The 22,823-nt window shown below is 42.6% G+C and overlaps 1 pseudogene; it reads left to right on the forward strand.

Annotated features, from left to right (window-relative positions):
- Positions 1 to 19,350: 19,350 nt before the first annotated feature.
- Positions 19,351 to 21,950, forward strand: LOC123445480 (annotated as a pseudogene).
- Positions 21,951 to 22,823: the final 873 nt, after the last annotated feature.

The raw sequence follows: 22,823 nt of genomic DNA on the forward strand, positions 1-22,823 counted from the left end.
GAAGGTTGCATAGTAGACATCAAGCTCTTTTCTGGCGCCGTTGCCGGGGAGGCTAGGTAAGCGGCACTAACATCCCGTCAACAAAGCTCTTTTCTGGCGCCGTTGCCGGGGAGGTTAGCGCTTGAAGGTATATCTTTAGATCTTGCAATCGAATCTTTTTGTTTCTTGTTCTTTCACTAGAAAAGTACAAAAAAATGGAATTGAGGATGCCTCATATGCTCCATCTTTTCAATGTCTTTCGTGAGCATGATGGGAAGGAAAATTGTGCTCAAGTGCTGAAAGAAGAATTACATAGAATGCTTGGCATAGAATATGTGAATGATGAGCATGATTGCAATGTTGTTAGCATGAATTCTATGAATACCCATGATGCTAATGATATGCAAAGCCACAAGCTTGGGGATGCTATATTTGATGAAGATGATCTTTTTAGTTCTTCCACTTTGAATGATCAAAATTATTTTGATGAAAGCATGCCCCTATCTATGATGATTATTGTGAGGATACTTATGCTTTAAAGAAAAGGGATGATAAAGCTTGTCATACTCTCGAGAACCCTTTTGCTGAACCTTGCTTTTTCATTGTGGACACAATTGGTAGTGCTCAAGTCTTTTACGATACTCCCACTACTATTCTTGAGAATAGATTTCCTTATGTAGAGAGTAGTAAAATTTCTATGCTTGTAGATCATGAAAAGAAAGCTTTAGGTGCTGGTTATATTGTTGAATTCATTCATGATGCTACTGAAAATTACTATGAGAGAGGATCATATGCTTCTACTTATTGCAATAGTATCAAGCTTCCTCTCCATATGTTGAAATTTTTGAAGCTATGCTTGTTTTGCCTTCCTATGCTAGTTGATTCTTGCTCCAATACATTGTTTGATCACAAAATCCCTATGCATAGGAAGTGGGTTAGACTCAAATGTGCTAGCCATTTGCTCCATGATGCTCTCGTTGTGTTTCAATCCTTACCTTTTATGTGAGCATCATTGAAATCAATGCCTAGCTAAGGGCGTTAAACGATAGCGCTTGTTGGAAGGCAACCCAATGAATAAATTTTTATTTCCTTTTTCTTTCTGTTTTGTGTTTTCCACACTTTCATAATTCTGTTATGATTGTGTTTTTTGTGTTTCTTTTTGTGTTTGTGCCAAGCAAAACCGTTATGATTAGTCTTCGTGATGATTGTTTGATCATGCTGAAAAAAGACAGAAACTTTCTGCTCACGAAAAGAATTTTTATTTTTATTATGTAAGAGATTTTGAGTTGATTCTTTTTGCTGCAGATTTCTATGCAATTTCTTCATACTGTCGTAATTTTTCAGATTTTTTGAAGTACCAGAGGTATACGAAATATACAGATTGCTACAGACTGGTCTGCTATTAACAGATTCTGTTTTTTGTTGTGTTGGTTGCTTATTTTGATGAAACTATGGATAGTATCGGAGGGTATTAGCCATGGAAGATTGAAAATACAGTAATTCAACATCAGCATAAGTAGAATTTAAGTTTGCTACAGTACCTAAGGAAGTGGTGGTTTGCTTTCTCATACTAATGGCAGGAGATTAGATAGAGGATAGAGGCGGCCGGCGGCAGCGAGCACCTGAGTCCTGCCTGAGTTTTTCGGATCGCATCGCAAGAATGAGCAGGTTGACGGTGCTGCCTGTGCGTAGGTCGTGGCCAGGGAGCTAGGCGTCGTGCGTATTGCTGCGGCGCTGCCTGTTTGGGCCTTTGGACTGTTTGTGACTTTGTGTATGTACATGACTCTGGGCCTCTGCAGCATGGGAGGGGGGTGAGACAACTAAATTTGTACGCGTACGAAGAAAAAATTCGCTGGATAACGAGATCGTTGGGGGAGGGCCCCCCCCCCCCCCCCCCTAAAATCGTCCCTGATGGAACGGATGTGTCTCAGGAGATTAGAATGGCCCGGCCGGAATATGACAGGAGATTACATGAAGGATAGAGGCGGCCGTCGGTAGCGAGCACCTGAGTCCTGCCTGAGTTTTTCGGATCGCATCGCAAGAATGAGCAGGTTGTTGGCGCTTCCTGTGCGTAGGTCGTGGTCAGGGAGGCGTCGTGCATATTGCTGTGGCGCTGCCTGTTTGGGCCTTTGGACTGTTTGTGACTTTGTGTACGTACATGACTCTGGTCCTCTGCAGCATGGGGGGGGCGAGACAACTAAATTTATACGCGTACGAAGAAAAAAATCGCTGGATAACGAGATCGTTGGGGGGGGGGAGCCCCCCCTTAAAATCGTTCCTTATGGAACGGATGGATCCCTGTCTCAGGAGATTAGAATGGCCCGACCGGAATACGGCAGGAGATTAGATAGAGGATAGAGGCGGCCGTCGGTAGCGAGCACCTGAGTCCTGCGTGAGTTTTTCGGATCGCATCGCAAGAATGAGCAGGTTGACGGCGCTGCTTGTGCGTAGCTCGTGGTCAGGGATGCGTCGTGCATATTGCTGTAGCGGTGCCTGTTTGGGCCTTTGGATTGTTTGCGACTTTGTGTACGAAGAAAAAATTCGCTCGTAACTAATCGCTATCAAGGGATAACGAGATCGTTGCCCCCCCCCCCCCCCCCCCCCCCCCCCCTTAAAATCGTCCCTGGGTACAAAGAGGGCATATATGATTTTTACCTCAAAAAGGCGCATTTCATGGAAGTCTGGATATTGCCAACAACGAAAGTTGGTAACTGCATATGTTTTGTCATGTGCCTAGCTGATCGAGAGGACATATGATTATTATACCAGTATGATCCAGTCAGTGGTATTGCATGACGGGATCGAACTTGCATGTGTAGCCGGATAACTAGTGTTGTGTATGCTGAACTTGTTTGTCTGCAGAGATTATAGTGTCATATTTTCCTTTCAGGTAACAAGGACCCGCGTAAGCTGCTATCTGCAGAGATTATAGTGTGATCTTTTCCTTTCAGGTAAGTAATTCTCCACCAAAATAGCGCACCATGTGCTATCTACTCAGCTCTTTGACCCACAGATATATAGCTCAAGCGCCCCGTCCAAGATCAAAGTATTCGAAAGCTCCTGCATCTTGATCGGCTAAACACCAGCTGTGTCTTGTACTCTTTTTTTGCTACCCAAGGAAGCACGAATCTAGAGGAAAACTGGAATTCAACCGGCAACGTACCCCTTCGAATGTATTTGGGAAACCACGGACCCTATGGGGCTGCCATCCACTATGACAACCTTTTTTCATACTGAGATTGCTCGTGAAAATTTGGAACATGATGAATGCTAGGATATTTTGCCAACAGAGCGTAATGGTGGCGGGTGTATATAATAAGAAACTCTTTCTCTATGGTAAAACCGCCTAAAAACAGTTGAACTAAAAGCCTGATGGTGGTTGATGTATATAATAAGAACTCTCGAGTGCAATGTGCTTGTGAATTGCTTTGAAATATTTTCAGATTGGGGGGGGGGGGGGGGGGGTTGGAAGTTTGGAAGACAGTTATTATAAATATTCCACGAATAAATGAACATCGTCGTGACGTCGGTGCGAATTGCAAGTGATTACAAATATGAGAAGCAGATATATATCCCTAATATAGACAATGCCAAATGTCATGTTTTGTGGTGTAAAAGTACGAGGGTTGATCTGCAATGTTTAGTGGTTTCTCCCCGTAATTATTATGCAGTTTGGTTTGATATGAGTACACCACTAAGTGAGACCATTGAGAAATCAGTAGCAACATCATGTAATATTACTCTAGAGATGACAAATGTATTAATTAAGAAGAAAATCAAATAAAAATAGTGTAAATATTTCTTGCTTCTGCTAAACGATGGGTTGTGCTACTAGAGTATGTTATAAAGGGATATTGCCTTGTTCTGTCAGCATGGACAAACTTCTATTTTTTTTCCTCTACTTGTAGGCGTCTGAGAGCAAAGATGTCGATGATACCGTGATCTGTCAAATGCACTTGCCCAAGAAGACACAATTGTGTCTTGCGACTGCTTCTGCAAAAGCAAGTGTCTAGAATATTATTAGCCATGTAAAACTAGATCCATAATTAGTTGATTAATTCAAATGAGGTCGTATTAAATAGTTGGACTGCACTAACCTCTGTACATTTCCCATATATTCTGAAAATCTCGATGTTGATCATAACACTCCTGATGAAAATGCTAGGAATAGTTCCACTTTCCATGCCTCCTAATCCTATGCACAAGCCATATGCATGCATCCTCACACTGTTCCACTATCTATAATTACCACCCAAAATTCACAAGACGGTTTGTGGAAGACGTGTTGAAGCATGCGTGTTATTTGTGAGGACTAGATTCATGAGTTGTCTAATTTATACTCGAGTTCTGTCCTATCTAGGTGATAAATTCGGGTGGGTAGATTTTTTTTCTTTTGCTTTGGCGAAGTACTGATTTTTCCACTTTACATTGGACGCCCCTGCATCATTCTTTAAGCATGACTAACAGTAGAGCCAACTGTCGGTTTTTTTTATTGTCAATATTCTCTGGAGTTAAGTTAGGCCCTGTTTGTTTCAGAAGTCGCATGACTTTTTTTAGTCCCAACTAAAGTCCCTAGTCCCTATCTGTTTGTTTTCATGGACTAAACAGGGACTAGAGGTCATTAAATGACATGCAAAAAGACCATGTTATCCCTAGTAATATACTAGAAGTTATTAAATGACATGCTAAAAGTAGGGGTAGTGTTGAAAAAAGTCCCAAAAAGACCCTTCCATAGTAACTTCTTCCTTTAGTCTCAAATACCCCTTTTTAGTCCCTAAAAGTCCCTCCTGTTTGTTTCACATGGGAATAAAAGGGACTTTTTTTAATCCCTACACCAAAAAGTCCCTGAAAACAAACACCCCCTTAATAGCCCATTCATATTTGGCTCTTTCTTACTGCCATGTTACCGAGAGTCAACATAATGGTTCGTGCTCGTTATCTTTTTTTTAGTCTAAACACACTTTATTTAATGATCCTAGTACAAGTACGTTGGGATACAATTAAAGTGTAGAGATTCTAGGAGCCACAAATGACGTTCTAAAGAAAGGCCTAGAGTGCGCTTAATGAGGCTATGTGCCTCAATATTAGTCTCACGTCCCGGGAAGGTGGAAGTACATGACGTGAAATGAGCTGAAGTTGCTTTGATCTCCTTGGCGATGCTATCATACAAGCCTGCTGCATTGATCTTGATATTTGTAACAACCTCTTGGCAGTCGGCATAAAGCTATTATCACAAGTGTTAGAGAGTGATCCTGGGCCAAAGAAAGGGCTTCACGGAAGGCTAACGCCTCCAAAGTTGCTGGGTCAGCTATGCCAGCACATTTGATAGCTGGAGCGCCCATATATTTTCCATTTTTTCACACAACACTGAAAGATCTGCCAGCCAGTTTTCTTCTTATCACTAGTGGGGACAGGGCCTATAGCCCCGGCCCGTAAGCGGCTTTAGTCCCGGTTCACCAACCGGGACTAAAGGGGCGGGACTAAAGGCCTAACCTTTTCGTCCCGGCCCTGTTACAAACCGGGACTAAAGATGCTCCACGCGGGCGCCTCGTAGCGCCCCAGGGGCAGGCCCTTTAGTCCCGGTTCATTACACAGACCGGGAGTAAAGATTTTCAGATTTGGCTGGTTTTTGGGTTTTTTTTTGAATGAAATTATTTTTGGGTTTTAGGGTTTAGGTGTTCGGGAGATTAACGTGATGCCTCGTTTGGTGTTCGGGAATTAGTTTTCATATAATTTAAATAGAAATAATTATGCATATATATATATATATATATATATATATATATATATATATATAAGATTAACTTATCTTACAAGCGATCATATATATACAATTATATGGAGATCTGAATTATCGGGACTAGAGCCCGTCTATTCGATTACATGGACGAACATCAGTAATGGTCCTTAGCTACACTAAATCGTCATTTGTCTTCTATAGCTTCCGTCCTCAGAAATCCCGCAAGCTCCTCTGCAACAGCAATCGCGCGTTGCTGTGGTAGGACCTTCGTCCTCATGGCCGTGTGCTATATAAGAAGAGGAGATGAATATGAATATCAATCATGATAACAAAGAATGACGGGTAAAAATAGAGGTGTGAATGTTCATTGCTTACGTCGAATCTGTGATCCTTGAACTCAGAGGTAAACGTGCGAATGGTCTCGCAAACATAGTATCCGCATAGATGCATTCCTCGTGGCTGCTGGTCGCACTTTACGAGAATAGAATATATATAATCAAAATAATAATCTTGCATCATAAATGTATTGAAAATTAATAGAAGTATATCATACTACTACTTACCTGAGCCGCTCTAAAGGTCAGCTTCTCATGAAAGTTACCGGTAGTCACGCACTTGAACCGTTTCCAAACCCTGCCCGACAAGGATAATGATTTGCTAAGTTTTTCATTAAATTATATATCATAAAATCATTGAAAGAGACCGATAGAGCGCAAGAATGATTAAAATTACCCTTGAAGCATGTCCTGCAGGCTTTGGAACTGTTCCAAGGGTCTCGATAATGGGTCGAAGGCATCAACTCTTCCCTTATCAATTTGAATGTCCAACAGAATCCAATGTGTGTGTGTGTGTGTCAGTAACTTATCAATTACACTTATAAGTGAATGGACACAACAGAGCAAAGACCCTCACCTGAAGTTGTATGGAAACAGTATGTGGTCATAGAAATTCTGATCTGTTAGAAACCTTAGAAGGTTTTCCTCCGTCTCCTTGGGTTTGTCAGTTAGCGTCGCTATATGTATTTTATCTGGGTCAATAAACCCAATATTTAGGATCCTCTTACTTTTACACTCCAGAATCTTCATTCTGCATAACAGAGTACAAGTTATATATAGACAATGAATTGAAATAACTAAACAAGTTATATGTAGACAACGAATTGAAAAACTTACAAACAATATCAACTCATAAGCGATTTGTCGAGGGCGTCGCCATTGTACATCTGGAAGAGTTCATCAAAGTCGATATGGATTTCTTCGGAGCGGTCGTAGTACTCCCGTGGGACACTCAGCACGATCATCGTTCTCCCATTCTTTGATTCACTTAAGTACCATTGATGCAAGTAACGCATATTTGTTGGGAGATCATCTTTGCTGACCAAAGGCTCTCCCATGACAAACTGTGGCTTAGGGGCTACCACAGCCTTGGGTATCCTGTCGTCTTGGGAAGCCAGCAAATCTTCAACCGAGATACCACATTCATCCGCCAACTCCTTTGCTCTTTCAAAAGCTTGCCCCTGCACCGGAGGGGGAACATTCTCGGTTAACACCTTGAGGGGTGGGATCGACTGTTTGGCCTGTTGTCCAAGCTGAGGAACGTCTGATTTTTTCTTGCTTGTAGTTGAACTTGATTTGCTCCCACTTGCACTTGCACGTCAGCTGCTCTTTTTCACTTCCTTCTGCAATGTGCGTGTATAGTCATCAGGCTTATAGTGTAAGTCATACTGTGATGGAGTGGTTATGAAGTCTTTTGCCCATGCTATGTGCTTCTCGGTGTATTCCGGGCGGGGCTCGGGTTCCTTCCTTTTCATCTGCGCATCATGTTGTTCCTTTGCCATCTTGTCGTTTTCCTCGAGGGTACGATCATAAGGTCTGATAGGAAGATTAGCATGAGGTACCTTTGGGAGGGGCGACAGTTTGCGCTTTGGGGAGCTCCGTCGCTTAGAAATCTTCGACGGAGCGTTCTTGCTGGCACGCTTCCGCTTAGTATCATGTGCGGGCGGCGGCCGAGACGGACGACCCAAGTCCGGCGGCGGTGATCGAGATGGACTCGTGTTGCGCTGGCCGACGTCATGTGGAGGGCTTGGAGGTAATGAAGGTGTAGGTGACCCGCGACGACTCGGAGGCGGTGTTGTCCTTGGGGCCGAGCCTGGAAGCTTGATGTAGTTCTTGTCCCATAGGATGACTCCACCTAATACTTCTCCAAGTGTCCTCTCATCTTCGGGTCCAGCTATGTCGAGCTCCATATCATTAAACCCCGTCATGATTTCATCCACCCCGACTTTAGCAAAGTCAGCTGGAATCTCACGGCCATGCCAGCGTGCATCAGGGCCAGAAGGTAAAGCTTGTCCGACGGCCACCTTCATGGATATGTTCTTGAATTTCTAATGGAGTTTACATGATGTTGACTCCTTGATTCCATCCACGGGGTAGCCGGGACCGCCCTCTATCATTCTTCGTTCATTGTCGGGCGGGGCCTCAGATTCAGCCATGCCGCTTTTCCGCTTAGATGGGCTGGTAATATCAAGTGCAGGATCTTCCTGGCGCGGTACTCCTCTAAGCTCATCAATCTGCTTCTGTTGCTCGTTAATCCTGGCAAGCAACTGGTTGAACTTGTCATTCTCCTCATCCTGCTGCCGCTTCTTTGCTCTCTCTCGGCTTCTGTAAGTGTCTTGGTCTCTGGCAAACCCAAGCCACCACGGGTAAGAAGGACCGAAGCCTCGCGTTCGTCCTCCATGTTCGTCATTGCCGAGGACCAGTGTGAGCAAATCTTTATCTCTATCTGCAGTGAACTTTCTTTGTCCCTCCTTAATTTCTTTCACTATCCTTTTCCAATTCTCCCTGGGTATCCTAAGCTCGTCATTGCAGATGAGGTCCCCTGTTGTTTCATCGTACGACCCACCATGCGCAAGGAACCAATTTCTTGCTCTCAATTCCCACTCATCACAGAGTGGTTCAGGTACGATGCCTTTATCTATCAGATCTTGCTCTTTCTTATCCCACTTTGGGATGGCAGTCTCATAGCCCCCTGGCCCCAGCTTGTGGTGATATTTCTTCTTGTCGGCATTTATCTTGTTCTTTTCTGATAATGCCTGGGCATCTTCTGACTCCTTGTACTCTTGAAATGCCTTCCAGTGATTCGCCTGCTTGGCTAGATACCCCTCGAATACTGGCACTTTCTGTGTCTTCAGATAGTTTTTCCATAGCTTCTTCTTCCAGCTACGGAATAGTTCGGCCATGTTCTTCAGAGTCCACTGCTTGACTTTGGCCCTCAGTTTGTCTGCGGCGTCTTCATTCTCACATTCTGGCAGGTTGAAATGTGACATGAGATCATTCCAAAGATTATCTTTGTACCTTTCGGCGACATAGTCACTATCGGCTGCCCCTTTGCGCTTGTTCCACTCCCGAACGCTGATCGGGACGTGATCCCTAATGAGAACTCCGCATTGCTTCTTGAATGTGTCAGCAGCATTCTTAGGAAGCTTGGGTTCGCCCGTAGTAAATATCACCTCAAATGTGTAATGCGTCCGTGCATCCAACTTTCTAGTCGGGCCTCGTTTTGTAGTTTTGCTCGATGTGGAGACCTAAGAGGGAGAAACATTCGTCAAATGAATGTATATGTATACAATATAGAGCTATCTCCAATATTTTTCACATATTACAAGTGATTGTCGAACTTCATATGTATACCTCGCCGGACTTCTCCTCTTCACCGGCTTCTCCATCAGTGGAGCTATCACCTTCTCCGTCATTGGACCTATCTCCTACCCCATCGGCTTCATCTTCGTGTCGCTCGACCTCCATTCCAACGTCCTGGATTAGATATGACGACGGAGATTCAGCTGGTTCAACGTCGGGGACGTCTTTGATTATATCTTCGAGAAGTTCTTCCTCTTCGAGGTTCCTGATATGTGGATCCATAGTTCTGCAAAAAACGGATTCTCTTAACCTTTGTACCAAAAGAGAATTATTCTATCAGGAACTCCGTTCCAAAACAACTTAAGTCCCGGGTCGTGGCTCCACTCGGGACTCCTAGATTTCTGCATAGTATTCAAAGTAGGAGTACTTTTCCAATTTGAGCATTCAATAAGCAAAACCAAATCATAAAATAAAGTAGTATTCAAATTAGCATGCATTCAATTATAAGCTAATACATCATCACTTTTGTCCGTACATCGTCGAATATTATCAGTAATACTCCTCGAATATTGTCATACATATAGCATCACTAATACATCTAGAACCGTAGCGCCCGACGGGTATCGGCGCGGGCGGTGGACACCCAAAGAGAAGGAACCATCACAGGATCATAGCTCCAGTGAGATCCCCGAAGAACCTGCCAGGTATGCTCGAACCTGCCCTCCAACGCAACCATGTAGCGACGGACGTGCTCATCCTCCTCGCTGACACGGTGACGTAGCACCTCCGCGGTGTCCGGAAGCCTCGGCACCCTCACTGGCCCACGCGACCGCCACCAAACAAGGATCGGGTCAACGACGGGCTGGCTCCTCACCAACCTACGCCTCCCGAAAGGTAGCACCTCCTAATACCAGCCGGGCGGAGCCCAGTCCCGGACAGGGCCCCTCTGATCAAGCAGGTGTCCTCCGCCGAGTCGACGACGAGGATGCGGGATAGGCATCGTAAAATGAACTAAAAAAATAAACTAGTTCTATTAATTTTCTTGCTAAAAATAAACTATTAACACTTAAGCATATACAATAGCAAAATTAAACTATTAACACTTAAGCATATACAATAGCAAAATTAAGCAATAATCTAAGAAACACTATTAACACTTAAGCATATACACTATACAATAGCAAAATTCCTCCTCTTCTTATTTTCATTTTACTTCTCCTCCTCTTCTTTTCTTCTCTTCTCCTCCTCTTCTTTTCTTCTTTTCTTATACACTATACACTATATACACTATAGCAAAATTCCTCCTCTCCTTATACACTATACACTATATACACTATACACTTAAGCATATACACTATACAATATACACTTTTTCTTCTTTTCTTCTCCTCCTCTTCTTATTTTCATTTTTCCTAATCTTATTTTCTTATTTTTGTTCATATTTCTTCTTCTTGTAACCCTAACCTAATTCTAAATATTACTAACCCTATAATCTAGCACAAACCTAATAACAATATGAATTAAATGACAAAAAAAATATTTTTCTTTTTCTTCTTTTCTTCTCCTTTTTCTTCTTTTCTTCTCCTTTTTCTTCCTTTCTTATCCTTTTTCTTCTTCTCTTCTCCTTTTTCTTCTTTTCTTCTATACTGGCCGGAGTGTTGGGGAGGAGGGGGTGGGGGGCTTACCGGCCGGAGGTGTCGACGGCGCGCGGCGAGGAGGACGGCGCGACGGCTAGGAGGACGGCGCGGCGGCGAGGAGGACGGCGCGACGGCGAGGAGGACGGCCGACGGCAAGCAGGACGGCGGGTAGCCTGACGGCGTCGGTTAGTTCGTCGCTGTGCCGCGCCGCGTAGGAGAACGAGAGGAAGAAGAAGAGAAATGGACGAATTGGGTTGGAAATTTTCGAAGTCCCGCTTATATAGGTGGATCTATAGTCCCGGTGCGTGGCTCCAGCCGGGACTAAAGACCCCCTTTAGTCCCGGGTGGTGCCACGACCCGGGACTAAAGGCCTCTTTTCGGGCAGACCAAGAGGCGGGAAGCAGGGGGTCTTTAGTCCCGGTGCGTGGCTCCAGCCAGGACTAAAGGGGGTCTTTAGTCCCGGGGCGTGGCTCCACCCAGGACTAAATCCCCTCCTCGGCTGCACGATAAGTTTAGTCAAACCTCGGCCAGCGAGGGGGACTAACACTCGTTTATAAGCCCCGTCGCAGCTTGTCCATCGAGCTCCTCTCTAAAGCAGGCTTACGGGCCTAAACTCACTGAAAATTGAAACTATATTCGAAATTGTAGGGAAAATTCAATCTAAATTCAAATGAGAATTTAGATTGAATTTTCTCTATGATTTCGAATATAGTTTCAATTTTTTTCAATTTTCATAATTAATAATTTTGACTATCCAAACTATTATCTATTTTGTTATTTTCAATTAAAAACTATGTTTATTAAAAATTCTTTTTGCATATTTGAGAATTTGACAAAACTATGATAATGAAAAGTGTTTCAAATTGAATAAATAATGCAAAACTATTTTTTATTTTCATAATTAATAATTTTGACTATCCAAACTATTATCTATTTTGTTATTTTCAATTAAAAACTATGTTTATTAAAAATTCTTTTTGCATATTTGAGAATTTGACAAAACTATGATAATGAAAAGTGTTTCAAATTGAATAAATAATGCAAAACTAGTTTTTATTTTCATAATTAATAATTTTGACTATTCAAACTATTATCTATTTTGTTATTTTCAATTAAAAACTATGTTTATTAAATATTCTTTTTGCATATTTGAGAATTTGACAAAACTATGATAATGAAAAGTGTTTCAAATTGAATAAATAATGCAAAACTCTTTTTTATTTTCATAATTAATAATTTTGACTATCCAAACTATTATCTCTCGAAGTCGCAGGGTTTCGAACGAGAACTCATCTCTTACAAAGAGATTTCATTTTTTTGAACTTATTTGAGCTCCATACTTTTTGTGTGTTCAAAATGCACCATTCAAAGGCACATCACAAAATTTCAACAATTTCTGACTTCATTTGGTATTCTTCGTGCATTTACTTTTTTTTTTTGAGCTAGTTGACCCTGAAATTGAAAAGCACTACAAATGAACTCTGAAAATGTTGAAAGTTGGCATGCTATCATCATTTCACCCACATAGCATGTGTTAAAAAATTGAGAGGGCTACGACAAAAACTGGATGCAGTTCGTGTACAAAACTGACAATCTCTCTCGAAGTAGCAGGGTTTCGAACGAGAACTCATCTCTTACAAATGGATTTCATTTTTTTAAACTTATTTGAACTCCATACTTTTTGTGTGTTCAAAATGCACCATTCAAAGGCACATCCCAAAATGTCAACAATTTCTGACTTCATTTGGTATTCTTCGTGCATTTACTTATTTTGATTTGAGCTAGTTGACCCTGAAATTGAAAAGCACTACAAATGAACTCTGAAAATGTTGAAAGTTGGCATGCTATCATCATTTCACCCACATAACATGTGTTAAAAAGTTGAGAGGGTCACGACAAAAACTGGATGCAGTTCGTGTACAAAACTGACAATCTCTCTCGACGACAAAAACTGGATGCAGTTCGTGTACAAAACTTACAATCTCTCTCGAAGTAGGAGGGTTTCGAACGAGAACTCATCTCTTACAAATGGATTTCATTTTTTTGAACTTATTTGAACTCCATACTTTTTGTGTGTTCAAAATGCACCATTCAAAGGCACATCACAAAATTTCAACAATTTCTGACTTCATTTGGTATTCTTCGTGCATTTACTTATATTTTTTGAGCTAGTTGACCCTGAAATTGAAAAGCACTACGAATGAACTCTGAAAATGTTGAAAGTTGGCATGCTATCATCATTTCACCCACATAGCATGTGTTAAAAAGTTGAGAGGGCTACGACAAAAACTGGATGCAGTTCGTGTACAAAACTTACAATCTCTCTCGAAGTAGGAGGGTTTCGAACCAGAACTCATCTCTTACAAAGGGATTTCATTTTTTTGAACTTATTTGAACTCCATACTTTTTGTGTGTTCAAAATGCACCATTCAAAGGCACATCACAAAATTTCAACAATTTCTGACTTCATTTGGTATTTTTCGTGCATTTACTTATTTATTTTTTGAGCTAGTTGACCCTGAAATTGAAAAGCACTACAAATGAACTCTGAAAATGTTGAAAGTTGGCATGCTATCATCATTTCACCCACATAGCATGTGTTAAAAAGTTGAGAGGGTCACGACAAAAACTGGATGCAGTTCGTGTACAAAACTGACAATCTCTCTCAAAGTAGCAGGGTTTCGAACGAGAACTCATCTCTTACAAATGGATTTCATTTTTATTGAACTTATTTGAACTCCATACTTTTTGTGTGTTCAAAATGCACCATTCAAAGGCACATCTCAAAATTTCAACAATTTCTGACTTCATTTGGTATATTTCGTGCATTTACTTTTTTTTTGGAGCTAGTTGACCCTGAAATTGAAAAGCACTACAAATGAACTCTGAAAATGTTGAAAGTTGGCATGCTATCATCATTTCACCCACATAGCATGTGTTAAAAAGTTGAGAGGGCTACGACAAAAACTGGATGCAGTTCGTGTACAAAACTGACAATCTCTCTCGAAGTAGCAGGGTTTCGAACGAGAACTCATCTCTTACAAAGGGATTTCATTTTTTTGAATTTATTTGAACTCCATACTTTTTGTGTGTTCAAAATGCAGCATTCAAAGGCACATCACAAAATGGACAATCTCTCTCGAAGTAGAAGCGACCCCCACAATAAGAGACGACATTCTTCTTCTCTCATATATGGTGGACACTAGCTCACCTGATTTTTCATCCGTCGATGATGGTCGCTACTCCTACTTCCCCTAGTGCATAACCAATATCTAGCACAAGGAGAATAAGGAGAAGCGACCCCCATAACAAAAGTGGTTCCGCGGCACGCCACGTGGTTCCGTTGCACGCCACGTGGTTCCGGTGCACGCCACATGGGACTAATGGTCTTTCATTTTTAAATGATTGTTTTAATCAAAAACAGATCTGTTACAAAAGGGATTTCATTTTTTGAACTTATTTGAACTGAAGACTTTTTGTATATATATGTGGTCGAAATGCATGATACCATGAAGTTATAAAGGGCTAAACCATTCAAAAGTAGCAAATGAAGTTAGAAAGGGCTAAACTATTCAAATTTGGAAACTATAATGGCACAAACAGAAACTAGACATATATAAATTGGTCCAAGAAGTACATGATACTAGTCCAAACAGTACATAATAATAGCTACCATAGATATATATACAAGTGTTCGACGTTAAGAACAGTACTCGTCTGAATCATCTAAATCAGAATGTCCACGTTCCTCGAGGTGACGCTGGCCATAGTTGACGACTCGAATCTTGCGGTACAACTCGTATGAAACGTATGCATCTTTTGCTGCATACTCAATGTTGATATCATCAAGTGGGCCCTTCTCCCAAAGTCTGTGCTGAGACTTTGGGAAACTGGTCTTCATATCACCATATGACTCGTCGATCAAGGCAACTGCCATATGAGCCATCGAAGTCCTGTCATGTCGAAGCCTGAATATCGTTTGGAGATCAACGAGGCAACCAGCTGGTATCTCAATACCGAAGTTGTGCCTCATCTTCAGCTTGTCGTTCCTTATGTCAACGGAAGCAAAAGTGATGCCGCTGCGAAGGAACTCCATGAGTTCTGGACAATGCTTGTCACTCCTGCAACAGAAACAAATTAAAATGGAACAAATGTTACATACTGCTGCAATAAGGAAACATGTTTCACTACAACTAAAGAGAAACTTATCTTTAGGATTCAAATAGAACATATGCAATGGAAACTAGAGAGATCACTATAGCTATCCAATGGAACCTAGAGAGATCACTAGCTATATGCAATTTTCATGACTATGACATATCATATTGATATCCAATGGAACCTAGAGAGATCACTAGCTATATTCAATTTTCATAACCTTGGATCAAAGAACACTGCATAAAATTGTATCACTACAACTATGATTTCAATGGAACATATTGAACCAATCAGATTTTTCAGATTATGGAACACTATTCCAATCAGATTGTGTTTCCTTCAACTAATCAAAATTGTTTCACTACAACTATTTGAAGCGAACCAACTATGATTCCAATGAAACATATTAAACACTAGTTGATTCTAATACGATTTTTCAGTTTATGGAACACTATTCCAATGAGATTGTGCTCCCCTTCAACTAATCAAAATTGTTTCACTACAACTATGTGAAGGGAACCAACTATGATTCCAATGGAACATATTAAACACTAGTTGATTCTAATACGATTTTTCAGATTATGGAACACTATTCCAATTAGATTGTGCTCCCCTTCAACTAATCAAAATTGTTTCACTATAACTATTTGAAGGGAACCAACTATGATTGAAACAAATAAACTTACAATGTCATTATCTTGGATGAAAGAAAGCCTCAAAACTTAGCTCGCCCATTGGAAGATCAAGACATGGCGTGCGAAGCATAGTTGGATGACGGCAACACCGCGTTGATCGGCCGTGTACTCCAGATCAAGCCCCAAGAACTTCTCATGATCCACTGCGTTGTCAAACCATCGTTCCTTCAACTGTTGAAGAAAAAACGGCACCTCCCTGCTCAGGTTCGTGTACACGACATGGAGCTTGGTCGTGCCATGTGCGAGCACCTCATGAAAGCTAGTTGGCATGGTGGAAGAAGAGAAGGGAAGAAGAGAGGAGAAGAACAGAGAGGGCGACGCGAGAGAGAAGAAGAACAGAGAAATGGCGACTGTACGCTTCGGTTCGTGCTTTTCATCGCCCGAAACAACGCGGGATGCAAACCGTTTGGTCCTTTAGTCCCGGATTGAGCCACCAACCGGGACTAAAGAGGTATACCAACCGTCGCCACCACTACGGCAGGCCACGTGTTAGTCCTTTAGTCCCGGGTTGAGCCACCAACCGGGACTAAAGGGGGATACGAACGGTTGCCACCACCACTGCCCACCGCGTAGCCCTTTAGTCCCAGTTTTGGACACGAACCGGGACTAAAGGCTCCTTACGGGCCGGGACTAAAGCCTCGAGGGAGGCATTGAGAATTGGGGCGACGTGGCCGGGCCTTTAGTCCCGGCCCAGAGGCAGGCCGGGACTAAAGGGTCCAGGCCAAAGGCCCGTTTTCCACTAGTGTATTATCTGCAGTCAAGCTAGAAAGTATCACCCAACAGGGCCTTGTGAGCCCACTTTGATATGCAACTGAAATTTGTGAACCATCACTGATTTAGGCCAATCTATGGTGGTTTTTGAGAATCGACGAAAAAGGATTCCCCTGCCCCCGCTTTATATTCCAAAGCAAACGACGCCGATACAACCACTGATAGGTGCTGGGAGCCTGAGACGGAAACAACACAGTCACTTCCAAAAGAAACTAAAAATAAAATACAAAAGGAAAAAATGTCGACAGCAGCGGGTCAACCAAAAAGCGGAGAAGCCTCATGACCGCTGCGGCCACCAACGATCTCCCGCCAAGCTCCCAGACTCCGAATCACTGGTACCAATAAACACCTCCAAGAAGGGAGCGACGATGACGATGCTGTTGCCAAGGGTTTCCCCCGGTACTTGGCGAGGGGAAGGAAAGGGTAACCCCGATGCCCTCCAGGAAGGTCTGGCGGCACCCTCTTGCGCCACCACCGAGCAGGAGCGCATCTCCATCCGACCGAAAGCAGCACCGCCAGAGGACCGAGTCGGCCCGTCTAAAATCCAAATGGGGCCCAAGGGCCCAGATCTGGGGCGAGGGGGGATGCACCGGACCAGCACACCGGCCACCACCACGCCGCCAAGGGGCAGCTCCACCGTGGACATGCCACCCGGAGATTACCGGACCACGTGTAGACCGAGGGGCACCACCATCCGTATGCTGCCCCGAGCGGGAGGCCAGGACGACCGAGAAAGGGAGGTCCCGCCACCGCCGACACCACCCGGGCCTTGCCCAGCGGCGGCTAGGAGGGGCGGGGAGGAAGGGAGCTGGCGGCTAGGCGACTGGTCTTTGATCTAGTTCAGATATTTTTACACTGGAGTTGTACTAGCTCTATAGTCTAGTTCAAATAACTTTACAATAGAGTTGTACTAGCTCTATAGTCTAGTTCAAATAACTTTACAATAGAGTTGTACACTTGTACTACCTCTATAACCTAGTTCATATAATTTTTACACTAAAGTTGAACTAGATCTAAAACCTTGTTCAAATATCTTTACACTAGAGTTGTACCAGGTCTTTGACTTAGTTCGAATAATTTTACACTAGAGTTGAGCTAGCTTTATAAACTAGTTCGGATAATTTTATACTAGGTTTCTGCTATTCCAAAAGATACCTTTCATATATCATCATGGATTTTTTTTCTTTTGTTTTACTCTCACACTCCTACGAATTGTCGATGTAGGATAAACCTTCCTCTTCCAGGTTATGTTAGGTTTATCCTCCATCACCATTGCGTCCTCATGACTAGTGACAATGGTATAAATGACATTTGGTTGCAAAGGGGCCATATACCCCTCTGTAACCACATCCACATGCTCATTTTGTAAGCCCTCTGTGGATAATAGATCCTCACAGAGACTTTCTAACGCTGTAACCCCAAGAATATTAATATTGGAATCGTTCATAGATTTTACTGCCGCTATGTTTCTAATTAAATCTGAAGCTTTGTCTGCTTCTAAATCTAATAGACCATTAATCGTTATGGTGGTTTCTTTGCCATTACTACCAGGAGATATCCCTAAGTTGGAGGCTTTATCAATAATTTCATGCTCAGAAAAGTGAAGAATAGAACAGCTATTATTTACCAACATACATGCATTTTGCTCCAGTATCTCAAAGCTTGACGACCCTCATAGCACGCCCCAGCTGTATGTCGTCTCCATCCAACTAGGCTTGAATTCCATGACTAAAGCGCCTGTCACCGGACATAGGGTCCGGAATCCCTCCAAAAGCGACCACATCCTCCATTCCATAGAAATGCTGCTCGGGATATGGTTGCCTACCATATGGCTAAACGGGGTCAATGCACTGGGAGATATCGACCTCCTAGGCTGGGCTGCCGGCGCGCCATCCACCCTGATGTCTGGTGCGCTAAGCTTAGTCGATTAGCCCTCCACACCAATCAACACGTATATCTCGTGTGTCGTATTGGTCGGACGTGGTGAGGTAGACCGAGGTGAAGGTAATGGCGTTTTTTGTAGGGCTAACATTCAATATTTTTTGTATATGTATTTATTACAATTCTAAAATAGTTGATTGACATTTTTTGAAATGTAAGGTTAACATGTTTTATTAGATGGTCAATTTTTTTAATACACATTTAAACATTTGTAAATGCTTGATTCATATTTCAAAGGTACAAGATTAACATTTTTTAAGACACGATCAACATTTTTTCTATATACATTTAACATTTATCATATTTGAAATTCAAGATATAAATGGTGATTTTTTAAACATTTAACATATTTGAAATACTTGATTAACATTTTTTAAATTCTTGTTTTTTCAAATGCTTGATAATTTCTAATACATAATCAAATATTTTTGTATACGTTATATTTTTATACGTGATAACATATTATGTACGTACATTTGACATTTTTCAAATGTTTGGTTAATTTTTGTTTTCAAATATATTTATGTAAATAATTGTTTAAATATGCATTTGTAGAATATTTGGAAGTAAGAAAAAAAAGCACTGAATGAAAATAAGAAAAATGAAAATCTCCCCTAATAATAAAGCGCGGAGCGCTTCTGCCGTCCGTCGTGGCAATTTTGTAGAAAAATCCCTTTGTTTTGTTGAAATCAACCCGCAGCCCCTTATTTTAGTGGATTCAGAGAAAACGTTTCACTTTTATTAAAAAAACCTGCACCGCCGCCTGCAGGTCATCCTGCCCGAGCTCCCCTTGCGCCCGCGCGCCGCCTCGCCGGTGACCCCACACCGCCGCCACGCCCCGTCGGACCTCCGGCCGCTCTGCCGCCTCGCCCCTCTCCCTTCTCCTTCTTCCTCTCAATCTTCTCGCATCTCTCCCTCTTTCTCGCTGAACAGGGACCTCCAGGAGGGCCATGGCGCCGCCGGCCCTCAATCTCGTCGGATCTGGCCGTGTCCACGCCAAATCCACCGGAAATGGATCCACCCCGGCCAGATCCGACCGGATCCGACCGGGCCCTACCGTCGTCGCCACCATAGGGCCATCCCGCTCGATCTGCAGCGCCGCCGCTGTATGTCCTTGCCCGCGTCTGCACGAGGACGACGCTCGTCCCGCTCGCTCGCAGGAGCTCAGTATAATATTTGTATGCAGGAGTACAAACTAATGTTGTACTTTTACTGTCTTTCAGAAATTTATCGAGACAACCCGTGAAGCAAGTCCTACTTTTATCATTGGGAAGTTTGATGGTATACTTGGGCTCGGATTTCCTGAGATCTCCGTGGGAAGCGCCCCTCCAATTTGGTACATATTCAGACCTCTGAACAGATTATCATGATGTCATAATCTCAGTAATGTTGTTGGCTGAATACCCTTTCCTGTGTTGCATGAACAAACAGGTAGAGCATGCAAGAGCAGAAGCTGATAGAGAAGGACATCTTCTCCTTTTGGCTTAACCGTGACCCTGATGCATCCGCGGGAGGTGAACTTGTGTTCCGGGGTGTTGACAAAAAACACTACAAGGGGAAACACACATACGTTCCGGTCACTCGCAAAGGCTACTGGCAGTTTGACATGGGTGATCTTCTCATTGGTGGCGAGTCAACTGGCTTCTGTGCCGGTGGTTGCGCTGCAATTGTCGACTCAGGGACCTCACTGCTCGCTGGCCCAATGGTATGTGTTCTTGCTTGGATCGAACCATATTTGCTAGATGCGCATTTAGACAACTATGGTATATAACTGGGATATCCATTGTACATTTGTATTTTATACCGCTCTTAGACCATAGTGGTTCAAGTCAATCATGCAATTGGGGCTGAGGGGATTATCAGTACAGAATGCAAGGAAGTAGTGATAGAGTATGGAGAGATGATCCTAGAGATGCTTGTAGCACAGGTTTGTCAGTTGCTCCTGTTATCTTGGCAATTGGATTATTGTTATTACAATCTTCTCACCGATCTTGAATTCACTAACCAATTACAAGAATACTAATACTAAGTTGACATTGAGCAGACAAGGCCACAAAAAGTGTGCAGTCAGATCGGTCTGTGTGTATTTGATGGTAGTCACTCTATCCGGTTAACACAATATACGCATGCAGCCGTATTTCCCATTTCCACACATGTGTATCTCAATGTTTTCATAACAGTTTTGCTTTCATGAATGACTATGCAGTAACCAAATCGAATCTGTCGTTAATAAGAAAGAGAAGCGAGGCTCTGATCTTCTCTGCACTGCTTGTGAGATGACTGTTGTCTGGATGCAGAATCAGCTCCGTAAAAACCAAACGGAAGAGCTCATCTTGCAGTATGTGAATCAGGTCAGTATCACAAGTATTTTCTAATTGTCCAATGGTGAAGAGTGTGATAATGGTCCGATTCCAATGCGAATTGCAGCTCTGTGAGCGTCTCCTGAGCCCCAACGGAGAATCAGCCATCGACTGCCACCAGATCTCAGAGATGCCTGATCTTGATTTCACCATAGCAAACAAGACTTTCACCTTGACGCCAGAGCAGGTGAGGTGCCCCCCTAAGTTACACCTGGGTCATTGTTCAAATTTGCACTGATTCTGTGTTATCATATTCTTAGGCTTCATAACGAGTCATACCTCCGGTTAAGATAGTCAATGCCCAATCTGAACTGATGTTGGTTTTATTTATACCAACTGCTACCTACGTGCCTTAGTCACTCTTCACAGTCTACTTGCTACATATATGCCGTCTAAATCTTTCTCCTTTGTGCTGTGGTACGTAGTGAAGCTGGCATCAGTGGGTTCATGGCATTCGATGTGCCACCCCCTCGCGGCCCGCTCTGGTATGCGTCCTAACAGTCTCCAGTCTTCACCATCCCTTGCTTGTTTTCTCCTTGCAATCCGTCTGATTGAGGTTTCGTGCTGCGGAATCGCGGGATACTTGGAGACGTCTTCATGGGCGCCTATCATACCGTTTTCGACTTTGGCGAGAGCGGGATTGGGTTCGCCAAGTCTGCGTGAGGACTTGTGAATCCCATCATCTCCCGTGTATGAGGGCTCAGGGCCGGTATGTATATACTGCAAGCACGTGTGAGTTGCAAGGTCAACAAGAAACTTATTAGTAGAAAGGAACAGATGAACTTGCTACCAGCATTTGTATAGCTATTTGCTATGTATGGCTTGATATGGACCTGCAGACAGCACACACGGTACGAGGTTGATGTAATAAGCACGATGGGAATCATCCTTTATAAGGCCACTCCCAATGCACCGTCTCTTAACACGGTCTCATGAGCAGTAGATATTTAGAGACAATTGTCCTAATGTATTTTCTTTTGAGTGTTGTATCTAAATTAGTTTCCGTTCAATAGATTTTTGGATCATTTTTACATTGTGGCCTATATTCATGGCAAGAACTAACTCGTTTGTGGTTTTTATACACGAGAAGAATATAATAATGAGCTTTTTTACGGTACCTTATCTCCCCTAATAATAAAGCACGGAGCGCTTCTGCCGTCCGTCGTGATAATTTCGCAAAACCCCCCTTTGTTTTGTTGAAATCAACCCGCAACCCCTTACTTTAGTGGATTCAGAGAAAATGTTTCACTTTTATTTAAAAAAACTGCACGGCCGCGTGCAGGCCATCCTGCCCGATCTCCCCTCACGCCCGCAGGCCGCCTCGCCGGTGACCCCACACCGCCGTCACGCCCCGTCGGACCTCCGGCCGCTCTGCCGCCTCGCCCCTCTCCCTTCTCCTTCTTCCTCTCAATCTTCTCGCATCTCTCCCTCTTTCTCGCTGAATAGGGACTTCTAGGTTTTTATTTCTGTGAGAAACACTACTGATACAACCATTTACATGCCAACTATTCGGTCAATTGACCAAACAGACCGGAGGTAAAAGAACTGTTACATTTTTTAAAAAAGCAGCTAAAATGGATCACAAAATTTTATGAATTATCTTCGAAAACAACATGTGTTCAAAACAATGTTATTACTGATATTTATCAGAATTGCATATTAAAAATGGCACGTAATATCACACGAAGCAAGTTTTACGATATTTTTTGCAACAGCGTAAAGTTATTAATGATATTTATCAGAATTGTATATTAAAGATGGAACGTAATATCACACGGAGCAGGTTTTACCATATTTTTTGCAACAATGTAAAGTTATTACTGATATTTATCAGAATTGTATATTAAAAATGTCACGTAATATCAAACGAAGCATGTTTTAAGATTTTTTTCGTCCGTTGCAAC

This window comes from Hordeum vulgare, chromosome 3H (genome assembly GCF_904849725.1).
Source record: "Hordeum vulgare subsp. vulgare chromosome 3H, MorexV3_pseudomolecules_assembly, whole genome shotgun sequence".
In the NCBI taxonomy this organism is placed as follows: Eukaryota; Viridiplantae; Streptophyta; class Magnoliopsida; order Poales; family Poaceae; genus Hordeum; species Hordeum vulgare.